Source organism: Caretta caretta, chromosome 3 (assembly GCF_965140235.1).
Source record: "Caretta caretta isolate rCarCar2 chromosome 3, rCarCar1.hap1, whole genome shotgun sequence".
Classification (NCBI taxonomy): Eukaryota; Metazoa; Chordata; order Testudines; family Cheloniidae; genus Caretta; species Caretta caretta.
The window spans coordinates 65053410-65070540 of NC_134208.1; positions in this window are offsets into that span (position 1 = coordinate 65053410).

Here is a 17131-nt window from a genome sequence, read left to right on the forward strand (position 1 = left end):
TTTCTTTACTTCTTCAGGTGGGTATTGTAGTTGTAAGAAAGCTTGACAGAGATCTTGTAGGTGTTTGTCTCTGTCTGAGGGGTTGGAGCAAATGCGGTTGTATCGCAGAGCTTGGCTGTAAACGATGGATCGTGTGGTGTGGTCAGGGTGAAAGCTGGAGGCATGCAGGTAGGAATAGCGGTCAGTAGGTTTCCGGTATAGGGTGGTGTTTATGTGGCCATTGTTTATTAGCACTGTAGTGTCCAGGAAGTGGATCTCTTGTGTGGACTGGACCAGGCTGAGGTTGGTGGTGTGATGGAAATTGTTGAAATCATGGTGGAATTCCTCAAGGGCTTCAGCCAGTCCTTGCCTACAGACAGCCCCGCAACCTGAAGCAAATACTCACCAACAACCACATACCACACAACAGAACCACTAACCCAGGAACTTATCCTTGCAACAAAGCCCGTTGCCAATTGTGCCCACATATCTATTCAGGGGACACCATCACAGGGCCTAATAACATCAGCCACACTATCAGAGGCTCGTTCACCTGCACATCCACCAATGTGATATATGCCATCATGTGCCAGCAATGCCCCTCTGCCATGTACATTGGTCAAACTGGACAGTCTCTACGTAAAAGAATAAATGGACACAAATCAGATGTCAAGAATTATAACATTCATAAACCAGTCGGAGAACACTTCAATCTCTCTGGTCACGCAATCACAGACATGAAGGTCGCTATCTTAAAACAAAAAAACTTTAAATCCAGACTCCAGCGAGAAACTGCTGAATTGGAATTCATTTGCAAATTGGATACTATTAATTTAGGCTTAAATAGAGACTGGGAGTGGCTAAGTCATTATGCAAGGTAGCCTGTTTCCTCTTGTTTTTTCCTACCCCCCCCCCCCCCAGATGTTCTGGTTTAACTTGGATTTAAACTTGGAGAGTGGTCAGTTTAGATGAGCTATTACCAGCAGGAGAGTGAGTTTGTGTGTGTATGGGGGTGGGGGGGATGTGAGAAAACCTGGATCTATGCAGGAAATAGCCCGACTTGATTATGTAAAGAGTTGTCACTTTGGATGGGCTAGCACCAGCAGGAGAGTGAATTTGTGTGGGGGGGTGGAGGGTGAGAAAACCTGGATTTGTGCTGGAAATGGCCCACCTGTTGATCACTTTAGATAAGCTATTACCAGCAGGACAGTGGGGTGGGAGGAGGTATTGTTTCATATTCTCTGTGTGTATATAAAGTCTGCTGCAGTTTCCACGGTATACATCTGATGAAGTGAGCTGTAGCTCACGAAAGCTCATGCTCAAATAAATTGGTTAGTCTCTAAGGTGCCACAAGTACTCCTTTTCTTTCTTCACATGGTGTGACCTCCAGCCCCCAAGTAGACTGGATACAGCAATAGCCAGGACATTGCTGTAATCTGCAGAAAGTTTCAGATAATGGTGGCATGGATGACCTTAGTAGCAGCTCTTTTGTTAAGCTAAGCACATTGTGGGCAAATAATGATTTTTATAAAAATCAGTTGATAATGTTCAGTTACTAATATCTGAAGGCTAGATTGAGAAATTATTTTCACCCCTGAGCATGACAGTGCTCAGATACATTGTGATGAGTCACCCTACACAAACCTAAATAGATAACACAGGACCAGCCCCTTTGTTCTGGTAGATGGGGAGGAAGTAATTTACTGGAGTCTTTTAAAGGGTGCAGTTTATAGATGCTGACTTAGGTAGGCTGGCCAGAGCATTAAGGGAGGAGAGAGAATAAGGCTCAGACTCATTCCTTCCCACTTATTCACATGGGGAGTTGACTAGTGGACTAGGTAAGCCTCCTGTAGGGCCATTTGGAGAACAAGAGAGTTTAATGCTTTCGTGTTCCTCTGCATTGTTGCACAGGGCCAAGTGGCAATCTAACCCTAATGACTAAATCAACAACAGGCAAAGAACGTCACAGACAAATCATCTCATACATTTTACAATTTGTCTTGATAAAGTGCTCACATCATTTTGAACCAGCTCCAGAAAAAACAAATAGTTTCCCAAGAAAATAGCCAAAAAGAGGGAAAATTAAGTTATAGTACAGCAAGGAAAGGTTATATGAAAGCAAATACTTCCCCATGTTACAGCTCAGTCACTTAGAATAGATTTTGCCATAAGGCTGTACACACATTCGCTCATCATTCAGTCTCTCAAAATACTGTATGAAATCCTTTGCATCAAAATTAAATAATTAAAAAACTTTTTCCTATCTGCAATCCTAACAAGAATAAAGCAAAGAAGTTACATCAAAAACTATGCACTCATTTAAGCATCAATATTTTTCCCCCAGGTAATACTGAGGAATACATAAAGTTTTCTACTTGGAAATGACAAGGTATCTTTATTTTTCCCATGCTTACTCAGCAGATCTGCCCCTTTCATAGAATCATAGGACTGGAAAGGACCTCAAGAGGCCATCTAGTCCAGTCCCCTGCACTCATGGCAGGACTAAGTATTATCTAGACCATCCCTTACAGGTGTTTGTCTAACCCGCTCTTAAAAATCTCCAACGATGGAGATTCCACAAGCTCCCTAGGCAATTTATTCCAGTATTTAACTACCCTAACAGGAAGTTTTTCCTAATGTCCAATCTAAAATGGCCTTGCTGCAATATAAACCCATTGCTTCTTGTCCTATCCTCAGAGGTTAAGGAGAACAATTTTTCTCCCTCCTTTTTGTAACAACCTTTTATGTACTTGAAAATTATTACACCCCCTCTCAGTCTTCTCTTCTCCAGACTAAAAAACCCAATTTTTTTTTTCAATCTTCCCTCATAGGTCATGTTTTCTAAACCTTTAATAATTTTTGTTGCTCTTATCTGGACTTCCTCCAATTTGTCCACATCTCTCCTGAAATGTGGCCCCCCAGAACTGGACACAATACTTCAGTTGAGGCCTAATCAGTGAGGAGTAGAGCAGAAGAATTACCTCTTGTGTCTTGCTTACAACACTCCTTCTAACACATCCCAGAATGATGTTTGCTTTTTTTTGCAACAGTGTTACACTGTTTACTCATATTTAGCTTATGATTATGGCCCATCTTTAAAAAAGGGAAGAAAGAGGATCCTGGGAACTACAGGCCAGTCAGCCTCACCTCAGTCCCTGGAAAAATATTGGAGCAGGTCCTCAAGGAATCAATTCTGAAGCACTTAGAGGAGAGGAAAGTGATCAGGAACAGTCAGCATGGATTCACCAAGGGCAAGTCATGCCTGACTAATCTAATTGCCTTCTATGATGAGATAACTGGTTCTGTGGATGAAGGGAAAGCAGTGGACGTGTTGTTCCTTGACTTTAGCAAAGCTTTTGACACGGTTTCCCACAGTATCCCAGCAAGTTAAAGAAGCATGGGCTGGATGAATGGACTATAAGGTGGATAGAAAGCTGGCTAGATTGTCGGGCTCAATAGGTAGTGATCAATGGCTCCATGTCTAGTTGGCAGCCGGTATCAAGTGAAGTGCCCCAAGGGTCGGTCCTGGGGCTGGTTTTGTTCAATATCTTCATAAATGATCTGGAGGATGGTGTGGATTGCACCCTCAGCAAGTCTGCAGATTACACTAAACTGGGAGGAGAGGTAGATACGCTGGAGGGTAGGGATAGGATACAGAGGGACCTAGACAAGTTGGAGGATTGGGCCAAAAGAAATCTGATGAGGTTCAACAAGGACAAGTGCAGAGTCCTGCACTTAGGACGGAAGAATCCCATGCACCGCTACAGACTAGGGACCGAATGGCTCGGCAGCAGTTCTGCAGAAAAGGACCTAGGGGTTACAGTGGACGGGAAGCTGGATATGAGTCAACAGTGTGCCCTTGTTGCCAAGAAGGCCAATGGCATTTTGGGATGTATAAGTAGGGGCATTGCCAGCAGAGAGGGGAACAATCACGTCCCTCTCTATTCAACATTGGTGAGGCCTCATCTGGAGTACTGTGTCCAGTTATGGGCCCCACACTACAAGAAGGATGTGGAAAAATTGGAAAGAGTCCAGCGGAGGGCAACAAAAATGATTAGGGGACTGGAACACATGAGTTATGAGGAGAGGCTGAGGGAACTGGGGATGTTTAGTCTACGGAAGAGAAGAATGAGGGGGGATTTGATAGCTTCTTTCAACTACCTGAAAGGGGGTTCCAAAGAGGATGGCTCTAGACTGTTCTCAGTGGTAGCAGATGACAGGACAAGGAGTAATGGTCTCAAGTTACAGTGGGGGAGATTTAGGTTGGATATTAGGAAAAACTTTTTCACTAGGAGGGTGGTGAAACACTGGAATGCATTACCTAGGGAGGTGGTGGAATCTCCTTCCTTAGAAGTTTTTAAGGTCAGGCTTGACAAAGCCCTGGCTGGGATGATTTAATTGGGGATCGGTCCTGCTTTGAGCAGGAGATTGGTCTAGATGACCTCCTGAGGTCCTTTCCAACCCTGATATTCTATGATTCACTATGATCCTCAGATTCCTTTCCACAGTACTCTTTCCCAGGCAGTCATTTCCCATTTTGTATGTGTGCAACTGATTGTTCCTTCCTAAGTGGAGTACTTTGCATTTGTCTTTCTTGAATTTCATCCTATTTACTTCAGATCATTTCGAAATTTAATCCTATCCTCCAAAGCACTTGCAACCCCTCCCAGCTTGGTATCATCCACAACTCTCTATGCCATTATCTAAATCATTGATGAAGATATTGAACTGAACCAGACCAGAACTGATTCCTGCGGGACACCACTCAATATGCCCTTCCAACTTTACTGTGAGCCATTGATAACTACTCTGTGGGAACGGTTTTCCAACCAGTTGTGCACCCGCCTTATAGTAGCTCCAGTTAGACTGTATTTCCCTAGTTTGTTCACAAGAAGGTCACACGAGACCAGTATCAAAAGCCTTACTAAAGTCTAAATATACCACATCTATCACTTCCCCCCATCCACAAGGCTTGTTACCCTGTCAAAGAAAGCTATTTGGTTGGTTTGACATGAATTGTTTTTGACAAATCCATGCTGACTGTTACTTATCACCTCATCTTCTAGGTGTTTGCAAACTGATTACTTAAATATTTTCTCCATTATCTTTCCGGGTACTGAAAGTAAGCTGACTGGTCTGTAATTCTCTGGATTGTCTTTATTACCCTCTTTATAGATGAGCGCTATATTTGCCCTTTTCCAGTCCTCTGGAATCAATCCTGTCTTCCATGACTTTTCAAAGATAATTGCAAATGGTTCGGATATCTCCTCAGGTCAGCTCCTTGAGTATTCTAGGATGTATTTCATCAGGCCCTGGTGACTTGAAGACATCTAATTTGTCGAAGTAATTTTTAACTTGTTCTTTCCCTATTTTAGCCTCTGAATCTACTTCATTTTCAGTAGCATTCACTGTGTTAGATGTCCAAACCCTAATAACCTTTTTGGTGAAAAATGAAACAAATATTTAGCACTTCTGCCATTTCCTCATTTTCTGTTATTGTTCCCCCCATAGGATCTTTTATACCAACTCCCTGAGTTTGCTAAAGTCTGCCATCTTGAAATCCATTATCTCTGTTGTGCTGTTTTCCCTCTTTCCATTCCTTAGAATCATTAACTCCTCCATTTCACTCCTCCTAAGTCACTTTCCACTTTCAAATTCTCAACCAGTTCCTCCCTATTTGTCAAAATCAAATCTAGAACAGCCTCTCCCCTAGTAGCTTTCTCCACCTTTTGAAAAATAATGGTCTCCAATACATTCCAAGAATTTGTTGAATAATCTTTGCCCTGCTGTGTTATTTTCCCAACAGATGTCTGGTTAGTTGAAGTCCCCCATCACCACCAAGTCCTGTGCTTTGGATGATTTTGTTAGTTGTTTAAAAAAAGCCTCATCCACCCCTTTTTCCTGGTTCGGTGGTCTGTAGTAGACCCCTACCATGACATCACCCTTGGTTTTTACCCATTTTATGCTTACCCAGAGGAGACAGGCTTGTTGAAAGTCTATTTCCATCTCAACCTCAGTCCAAGTGTGTACATTTTTAATATAAGGCAACGCCTGCTCCTTTTCCCCCTGCCTGTCCTTCCTGAGCAAGCTCTACCCTTCCATACCAATATTCCAGTCAAGCATATTATCCCACCAAGTTTCTGTGATGCCAGCTATGTCATAGTTGTTTATTAATTAGCATTTCAAATTCTTCCTGCTTATTCCCCATAATTATCACATTAGTATACAGACATTTAACATAGTGATTTGATTTTCCCCCTATGTTCTCTCTTGCCTCTCCCTTTTCCCTGCTATAATGGCCCATGCTCCCCTCAGACACTGACCCTTCTCTCAGGTCTCCATGTTTTTGGCTTTCCTGTGGGCTTTTGTCACCTGCCCCCATTAAACCTAGCGTAAAGCCTGCCTCACTAGGATACAGACTGGCTAACCAAATATGCTCTTTCCCTTCCTTGATAGGTGGACCCCATCTCTGCTTAGCAGTCCTTCTTCCCGGAACAGCATCCCGTAGTCAAGGAAGCTGAAGCACTCCTGGCGACACTCCTCACAGCCAGGCATTCACCTCTAAGATGCACTGGTATCTGCCTGGGCCTCACCCTTGACCCGAAGGATTCAAGAGAACACCTTCACACCCAACTCCTTCACCCTTACTCCCAGGGCCCTGTAGGCAGTTCTGATCTGCTCAGGGCCATATGTCAGTATCGTTAGTGTCCACATGGGTGAGTAGCATGGGGTAGTAGACGGAGGGATGGATAATCCTTGAAATCCCTCCATAACATCTCAGTTATGGATACCTGGCAGGCAACATATTTCCTGGGATGCCATGGAGACACTCATCTGTTGGTGTGACAACCCCTCAGAAGAGGGTCATGAACCACAACTACCCTATGTTTCCTCTTGGAAGTGGGGGCTGTGATCCTCCCAGCCTTGGGGAGTGGGGGGGTGTCGATGGTTTTGCCTCCTCCACCTTTGTGTGTTCAAAGCCATGGCTGCTCACTTTAGTGGAAAAATATATATTTTACTTCTGCTAGGCTGGCAGAGCTAAAACAGTTAAGAGAAAGTGTGCTGGATATTATTTATCCCTGGATCAGAATTGTTACTAAGTTCCAATCAGTTACATCTGGGCATGGGGTTACATAGATATCTCAATTATGATTATAACATGACAAGACAAGTATCCACCTTTGCTCTCATATCCCAGGTTGAATTGCCAGGGCTGTTTGGGGAAAAAAATAATTTCTTGAGTCACTGAGAAACAAACATTGTTATTATTTATTATTTGTATCTCCATCCCCCTCAGAAGAGAGTCACCAACCAAGACATGGAGCAGGACCCCATTGTGCTGGGGGCTATACAAACACAGAACAAAGAGAGAGTCCCTGGAACAGAGTGCTTACAAGGAACCCCACTATTCCCCAATTTGAGTCACTTTTCTGAGCAGAGCCACACTTCAGCAGTCTGTAAATGTAGTTTAAATACTTGTTCTGTTCTCCCCACCCCCACTGTAAAGAAAGCTTGTTACAAAGTTATATGCCATTTAAATATGATAAGCCCAATATCCAGAGAATACAAGATTTATTATTTTCAAAAACCTCTAATTTTCTACAAAGTAAAACATCATTTTCTATCAGCCCTCTTCTAAAGCTCTTATAAATGTAAGGTTCCATTTGCAATTCATTAGTTTTTACTTCTACATTATCATCAGAAGGGGAAGAAGAAATGTCTGAGTGCAAATAGGTTCCTGACAAAATTATAAGGTTTTAAAAAAATATTTCTAATCTGCAGAATTATAAAGCCACACTTACATTATAATCATTCGCTCAGACATTTCAATGTTTACTAGGTGAATTAGCCTAGCCTGAATCTTGTTTCCACTGCAGTTTCGTTAAATGAACTGTGATATAACATTTCCAATGCATGTTCATAGTAATATAGGGAATTACTTTACTCATGATTGCCCTTATGTTGTGATTTGCAATCTCAGGAGGCAACTATGTTTATTGTTTAGAGTTTATCATCATGGGTTTTTTTTTAAACAAGAGATGGGAAGGCAGGCAACATGCTTACACAATTAACTTGTTTTATATTGTACACCTATTATGTTTCTAAGCACACAAACCTAAATTCAAGCCTATAACAATGGATCTCAACTGTAAAGAGTCAGCAGCCACAGTACATGGAGACAAGTGACAGGGATCTTATCAACCTCATCAAGAAAATTCTGTGTAATTAGGTGTGCTTTGCTATGTTCCGAAAAGAATGACAGACTGCAGTTCTGTTGGACCAAGGAAGAAGTAAACTCCACAGCTGCTGTGTCTGCAGAATGGAGGTCCTACCCCTAGTCCCAAGACATACAAATAACCTATGGCTTGTCAGTTTCAGGGTCCCAGCTGATTTCAGCAATCTGATTTAAACATGAGGGAAAAGGTAGTACTGTATCTGAGACAGAGAACCCTAATGACAAATGGGCTCTATAGGTTTAAACCCACACCTGAATTGGATTCAGAAATTAATTCAAAGGCATTGCCATCAGCAAATCACAGGTCTCACATGTTCAATAAGATTCTCTTGTGAGTAAGGGAACTGTTGCAGTCTGGACGAACTGGAGTTCCTGAGTAGTTCTGAAGTATAGCCCCCAACAGAGCATGTTGAAGTATTCCACTCAGAAGGTAACAGAGGCAGAGAGCGCGGCTGTGAGGGAAAAAAAGCACCGTTTGCCACTGCACCTCTGGCCCCACAAGGTTTCCAAAGGAGAACTTTACTAATATAATACCTGAGCTGAAGGGACTGGTATCACATCTGCCATTTCACTGGCTTGTTTCCATCAGATAACCAACGTCACCTCTTATTTTTATTGATCTTTACCCATCTCATTTTCCTCCAAATTCCAATCTCATGCAGATACGTAGAACTGGATATCCATTGCATATACATTCAGGATTGTTTTGTACCCGAGTAAAGCGCATGTTCCATTCAGAACACCTCAACTGGAAAGATATCCCTAAAACTAACTCACAAGTCACATCCTACTAGTTTTCTGTGTTTATGGCCCCAGCTCAGCCAGACTCAGGACTCTTCCCCCACTCCTCCCCATGTGCAGGTTATGCAAGTCCACCTAGAACCTTGCTCATCTCTAGACAACATAGGCCAAACCCTGTGGGTCAGCTGTTAAGTTACAAGCAGTAACACACTTTTAGCATTTTGCAGACCCCCCCCCACCTCGCCCTTTTACTCAGTCCTCACAGTATAGGGACCCCCATGCTAGCATGAGCAGGGAGATTACAGGTTTCCCACAATGGCTGCTTTCTGCATAAGTATTCATTATCAGAGGTGTCATGTGCTCTGCAGTGTAGAGGATTAACAAGTCCACCACAGTGATGGTAATTTTTGTCACAAGGTCATAAAGCACTCCTTCCTATTTAGAGTGAAGGGCTCCCCCTGTATAGCACCACTGACATTAATGTATCATGTTAGATCATTTCCTAGTTCGACTGCTCAGAATTAACCTCCATAAGGAGTGTCAATAATGCAAAGCCAGGCCCACAATAATGTAAATGTATAGATCACCTGAAGCTACTCCTAATAAGTAAGATCACTTACTTTAGTGCACACACAGAGAGAAGTTCAATGAGATTCATAACGTAGTTAGTATTAGGTTTTCCGATGGGGGTGAAGAAAGGCTGTGAGATATAGAACTGGCTGTTTGATCTCAGTTTGAACCAGAAGCCTTTAATGAAAGGAATACATTTGTTTCTTCCAAAACTGGCACATCAGAAGCACTACATACAATTCAGCATATGGATTGCCAATGTCTGCTGACATCTAGGCTACTGAACTGTTATTTCTTATTGCAACAGAAACCCTCTCTGCAGCATTTAACTGAATTTGTAACGAGTTACTGGCATAGTTGGATCTAAACATAGTTTGGATCCATACATGGATAATACTGGTGGATAACAATTTTTCATCCCAGCATGGGAGTTTAGGCTGCTACACAATTGTCTTTCTATAATTGCCTTATTGGAGTAGAGAGAGGGGTGTGTGTGTGTGTCAGGGGTTGAAGACAGCGGAGGGTGTTTGAGGAGGGTTGTACGATGGAGGGGATCAGTTAACCATACCTGTGTCAATGGTTTGGCCAGTCCTCTTTCCTCCTAGCTTTCTGCCCATGTGATCCTAGAATGCACTTCTCATACATCAGAGTTTAAGGCCAGAAGGAGCCATGAGATCATCTCTAGTCTAATGTCCTGCATATCACAGGCCGTTACATTTCACCCAGATACCTCTATATTGAGCCCAATGACTTCAGTTAGACTAAAGCATTTCAGTGATCAGAAGACTCAACTGTTTTGTGCCACAGGCAGAGAGGCCAGAGGCCCCTGCCATGGCAGGGAATAGATTAGGACAAATATCCCCAAATGACCCTAGCAGATGGAGCCCCATTCCATGCTGCAGAGGAAGGCAAAAGCCCACAAGGTCCCTGCCAGTCTGACCTGGGGGAAACTTCCTCCCTGACCCCAAATCTAGATCTCAGTCTGACCCCTGAGCATGTCAGGCATCTAAGAAAGAGAATTCACTGTGCCAACTCAGAACATTAGTCCACCCTCCGCACCCAGTCCAGTGCCTGTCTCTAGCTAATTTCTGGTGCTTCAGAGGAAAGTAAAAAATCCTCCCCCTCCACAGAATATATCTGATCAATTGTGCCTGGGGCAGGTGTGGGGATTCCATCCTAAACCCTGCAGAAGTCCTGAAGTATGAGATTTGTTTAGAGGTATTGTTTTAGTGCACAGTTACAGGTGTTGAGAGCAATGCAGAGCTTCCTGTTCTCCCTATGCCCCGTGAATGGAGAGAATGAACAGGGAGATTCATTTTCCAAGGCCAGAAGGGAGACCAACATGACTATGCAGTCTGCCCCTCACCCCCACCCCCACCCACTATCGAATTCTCCCAGAGCTAGATTAAGCATGCTTTATGGAATGATATCTAATCTTGTTTTAAAGACTCCAAGGGATGGTGAGTCCACCTCTTTTCCTGGTAAGCCGTTCCAATATTTAATTATTCTCCCCTCCCCCCAACTAGGAAATTGCAGCTTATTTCAAAGTTCAATTTGTCTAACTCAGGGTCGTGGGCAAGGGGGGCAGGCAGGTGCACAACACCCCTCCCCCCCAATAATCCCAGAGCCACAGAGGTAGGGAAGATTGAGATCCTGCTGGGGCAGGGTGGAGGGAGGGGAGGAGCAGCAACAAGCTCCTCCCAGGGCTTGCGGGGGAGCACAGTGAGCTTCACCAATATGTATCTACTTATATTGTAATCTGTTTGTGGCAGGAATCATACTTTTGTTCTGTTTGTATGATGTCTAGCGCACTGGGACCATGGCCCATGACTGGGACTCCTAGGCACTACCACATTAAAAATACCTAGCTATTATCGCAATTATAGCACTTATCGCTAGCACTTTACAAGGGAAATCAGTATCATTATCCCCATTTTACAGATAAGGACACTGAGGCACAGAGCAGTGGAAGTGACTTGCCAAAGGTCACCCAGTAGGCCAGTGACAGAGTCAGGAATGGAATCCAGATCTCCTGAATCCCAGTCCAGTGCTCTGTCCAGAATGAGTCAGGTTCACAGTCCATGTGATAGGTCTAAATGCATAAACATGGCTCAGCCACAGTTATGAGGCAGAAAGCCTGATATATAAACACAGAGTGGGTCTGTTATTACTTGATCAGAAGTGTGCCTCAAGCTGGTAACAGAAACAGTTGCATCTGTACTGTGAGCAGTACCAACATTTTATATCAATCCACTTTATATTTCCTGAGGGAGAGCCCCTTTCTACCCATCACTCAAACAGGTGTATGGTTGCTTTAGTCTATTTCACTGGAGAAAATGGAAATCTCCTAGTTAAAGATGAACCACAAAGGTTTTACGGGAGCTACTTTATGTTGTGACATCACTCTGTACAACATTAAGAATATGAGGAAAACACACAGAGGCAGTTGGGTTCCAAATAACCATATTTACTAACTATTTACAAACATACAGGCCTAGCTTAATATATATATATATATATATATACACACTGCTGTTCTCACAGGGCTCTGGTGGCTTCTGCAATATAGAATATAGTCCATTAGAGGGCTCTCAAATTAAAGGGATACTACCCAATTCCTATACACTAGACCAGAGGTTCTCAAACTGTGGTCCGTGGACCACCAGTGGTCCATGAGCTCCATTCAGATGGTCCATGGATAGTTCCCTTTAAGGTATGTGATTGAGGAGCCACCCACAAGAGAATGAAGGGCCACTCACCTTATTATGGAGCCACTCAAGCGTGGCTCACTAATTAGGTGCCGGGACCCTGGAGAAGACACACATGTAAGGTGAGGTGGTGGCCTTGGGGGGAATAGTGGCTAGGTGGGAGGGGGCAGTGGAGTGAGAAGAGGGAATGGGGGAAATTAGGGACATGCAGGGTTGCAGCGGCCAGAGAAAGAGACGACTTTCCCCAGCTCCAGGGCTGCAGCTGCCCCAGCTGCCCCCCCTTCCCCCCCCCCGCCCCCTGCAGCTCCCCCTCTCCCCTTCCCAGCCGCAGCTCAGGGTCTGCCACGGCAGGGGAGAGAGGGTGAGACCCCCCCTCCTTCCCAGCTCGGGGGCTGCCATGTTAGGGGAGAGAGGGCACATCCATTGCATTAGAAAGGTAAGACTACTGATATTAAAATATGAGTTGTGTGCTTTTATTTGTAGAACAAAAACGTTAATTATTATTAAGGGTTTTTTTATCCAAAGTGCTTTACAATAGTTAACTAACTTTACTGAACATTACAGAACATTTGAAAAGCTCTTTAAGTGGTCCGCCGAGACCTGCAGCAATTCCAAGTGGTCTGTGAAAAAAAAAGTTTGAAAACCACTGCACTAGACTTTATAATAAGATTCCAAAAGAGATGGAAGGAGTATATGGCTGCTACTTCTGTATTTTAACAAAATTATTTCTTGAAATTCCTGGAATATCCTTCTGATAGTGAACGGCATCACAACTCCCACCAAAAAAGGGAGTGGATGTAGGGGTTTACAACTCAATGGCTCTTTCAATACTTGGTTTATAGTGTTTGTTGTTGCACTGTGGCCATCTATTTCACAAACTGATTTTCATTAAAAGACAACAATTAATGCTAATTGCAGCTCTGATCATACGCTTACACACACACTTAATAGTCACTTAATAGTGACTTCCCACGGAAGTCAGTGTAACAGCTTTCATGCTTTAGGTCGAGCACATGTGTAAGGCCACATCTACACTATGGGGGCTATGACAACGTAACCCTGTAGTGTAGATGCAGTTTATGTCGATGGAGGGGGCTTTTTCCAGTCAGTGTAGGAGCACCACCACCCCAGGCAATGATAGCTAGGTTAATGGCTGTATTCTTCCACCAACCTAGCTGCGTCTAAACTAGAGGTTAACTCGGCATAGCTATTTTGTTCAGGTGTGTGGATTTTTGATACCCTGGAGCGACATGGCTATGTCTATCTAAATTCTAAATGCAAACCAAGCCTCGGTGAAGATCAGGGCCAAACATTTTTATTCTTTTTGAGAATCTTTTTTAAATGCTTTGTCATTCACTTCAAACATTACACATTATCTGCAGAGTCTATTTTGAAGCACTTAGGAAGCATCTTTTCCTGGTTTTCTGAGACACTACTATCTATTGACCAGAGGGAAGCTTTATTTTTTAAAGACTATAATAATCATTGATATTTTTTGATGGGTATGAGAGAGAGGTTTTTCTCCTCTTTGTTCTAAGTGAATATTACACATTCATTTCAGCTTAATGGTCAGGGTGAAGGTCCCAAAGCAAATATTAAGTTCCTCTTCTCTAACAGATTTAGAAGCTTAGCACCAATGATTTCCATGTGACAGCTCTCAGTGGAACAGTTTTATATAATCTCCAGGCTTTGAAGAGCTTCTTGCATTTACTCCGAGCCTTTTGTGAGAAACTTAGGAAGTTTTAGTGCATCAATGAACAGTTAACATCTGTGGCTTCCTACTGAGTTGTGAGGTTTAAATCAATTAGTGGTAACTGGGACTGTTTGCAATGAGCTTTCATGCAGAACAAGCATATGCTGGAATTTTATATTAAATATTTAATCTCTTGTGGAAAAAGTCCAAAGTTCATTCTTTTTTTCTTGTGATTTTGACTCTGTCCCATACTGCTAACCTGATTATTGAGTCACTGATGCATTGTTCTTAGCAGAATCTTTTCTAATCTTTTAAACAAATCCTTGAACTAATCATAGTTTGGAGGAGCAAGTGAATTCTTTTTCTTTTTTTGTTTTTATGCTTTGGATTTCTCATCATCGTACTGTTTGTACTCACCAAGAAACACCTGAACCAGAATTAATTAAATGTAAAGAGAGTACATCTCATTCTGTGTGGACTAAGCTGTAGAATTTTCTCATACATATTAAGGTAATAAATCAACCACATAAAATCACACCCAACAGTGCTATATGCTATTTTCATAGAGGACCATAAAACTGCTAGCAGTAGCAAGCAAGCACTATAAAGCAAACAGTAGGGAAGAAAACAAAGTAGAATTACATGGTGTTGTTTTCAGTAAAACTGCTGAATTTTCAATACTAACACAGAACCAGACAGAAAAGTTAGCTGAAAGGAGCTGGGGTATGACTTCCTGATGAGTCAGAAAGAGCTAGGAATGACCTTCTGAACCGCTCCCTGTCCAGCACAGCAATGGAGTAAAAATATAGTATCAGCCCTCAAATCTTTAGAGTAAACAATACTAAGAGATCTTTTCAGGTGTATTGAGAAACTGCAGCCCCAGTGACCTCAACGGCTTGCTAGTGCTCAGCACTTCTGAAAATCAGGTTCATAAAATTTTGCACTGATAAAGTAATTTACACTCAATTAATTAAATCTCCCTACACCCATTGGAGGTAAGTATTATTTATCCCTGATTTACAAATGGAGAAAGTGAAGTACTGAGAAGGTGATTTGCCCAAGTTCTCATAAGCCTTGTCTACACTAGAAATGTTTAGGAATTCTTCCACCATTGCTCTTCCCCAGAATGGCTAATATACATGCAATCGGAGCAAGTCAGTCAGCAGAATCAGGAATAGAATGCAAGAGTTCCCTTTAAGAATCACCAGGGTGGACACAGGGCTGGTAAAAAGTCCCCAAGTGCTGAATAGAGACATTTCACCCCACCCTCATTTCACAGTTTATTCCATGGTTTGGGAAATATAGCATTTAAAGTGATGGATATGTCATACCACATACAGTACTTTTATAGCATCAACAAAATATGTAATGGTGTGGTTTCATATACAGTTGTTACTAGCTTTTAATGCAGCGAGACAATCAGGGCTCCCTGGGGGGACAGAAGGCTTAAGCCTCAAAAATAAGCAGTTAAACCAACTGATTGCATACAGTATTGTTGTACTATAAAAGTATATTGAGTAAGGTCTTTTGTGAAAGCTCTTAAGGTCCTGAACTTGATAGTCATTGCAAGATGACAGACCATGTGTACAGACCATGGCTATAAATTTATGTACATAGAAAGCAGTACTCAAACTTCAGCTCCACTTCACAGAGAGCAGAGTGGTGAGCAGTTAAGCAGAGAGAGGCACCTCCCAGTTTAAGTGTTTAGACAAAACTAGCTTCAAACAATAATCCACTGTCCAGCACAGGAAAACAGAATAATAGACCATTATAATTAATGGAAAGACACTGAGAAATACCCAGCTATCTTGTCAAGATGGAATTTTCCCAATCTGAATAATCATGGGTCAACATGCTCCAAGGAAAAAAGATGCTTGAAATGGAAGTTGTCATCTAGAAAGTGAGGGATAGCCTCTAGGCAGGAAGCAGTCTGTGAAGGCTGGAATCCCCCCCCCCCCCCACACACACACACACAGTTCAGGGTTGTACTGGGAAAGTGTTTAAAGGCACTAAGTAACTTGTATTAGAAAAGTTTTTCTTCTAATATGAAAGTGTAAAGCCTGAGGTTGAGTACATTTATTTTCCATGTAATTTGTATGTTTGCTTTCCTTTACTATTTATCTTTGAATCTGTGGGGTTTTCTAATAATTATGTTTAATAAACACTTTTATTTTTATCCCAAACAGGTCTGATGGGCAAAGTGTATGGAGTGCATATGCTTGTGACAAGGTGCTCTACTAGGATGGCACCTCCCCTCTGGCCATTCTAGGGGAGTAGCATCACAAGGTCAAAACCCCTTCCCACAGCTGCACACCTTCTCGCCACCTCTGTCTGTAGGTCTGCAGCACCTCTCTCACGCCACAAGCTGCTATTGCCTCTTCATGACATAGTCCTCTGGCCAGCTCACTACAGTATGTGCATTTTCCCCTTCCAAGGTATCAAAGTCTTTCTCCAGCAAACTTAGGCTCTTCCATTCACTGCCCTATGGTACCATCCCCTCAGCAGCTGGCAGGGGAACTCAGGCCCGCCTCTACTCCAGGTCAGGGACCCTCTAATTAGGAGCCAAGGTCCAGTCCCTCCTAGACCTTACCACCTATCCCTGAGCCATTTCCTTACCATCAGCAGTCTCCCATCCCTGGGGTTGCCAGCTTCCTAACTCCCTCCTCCCAGAGAAGAGCTGAGGCTGCTTGTCTCTCCAGACAAGAACACTCCTCCCTTGTCACAGGGAATGATTACAGACTTTCCCAGCAGCCCCCTGCTTGATGCCAATTTCCTTTATAGCCCAAGTCAGCTCCTTCCTCCTCAGCCAGCTTCCCTCACTCTGTCAGGGGATTACTTAGCCACCTGCTTTCCCTCAGCTGTGGCCTGTCAGGTTAATTAGTGCCCCCCCCCTCAGTCTGCATGAACCCTTTCAGGGCACAGGTGGAGTAAACACCCCTTCACAATGCCAAAGTGACCTGGTAAATGGGCAGGTGGTTTTACACCTTTAGGGATGATGAACCAGAGGGGAATGGTCTGAGCTTCTGGTAATTAAGAACGCAGGGAGGACAGACTGGGGAGACTCAGGACTGAAAGGGCTGTTGGTACCATCTTGCAGGATTAACTAGGCTGGTGAGAGCCAGGTGAGACCTTATGCTTGTGGACTGACTACTGCTATCAGGGAGCTTAACCATAGCTGCATGACACGAAAGCACCCCAAAGTAA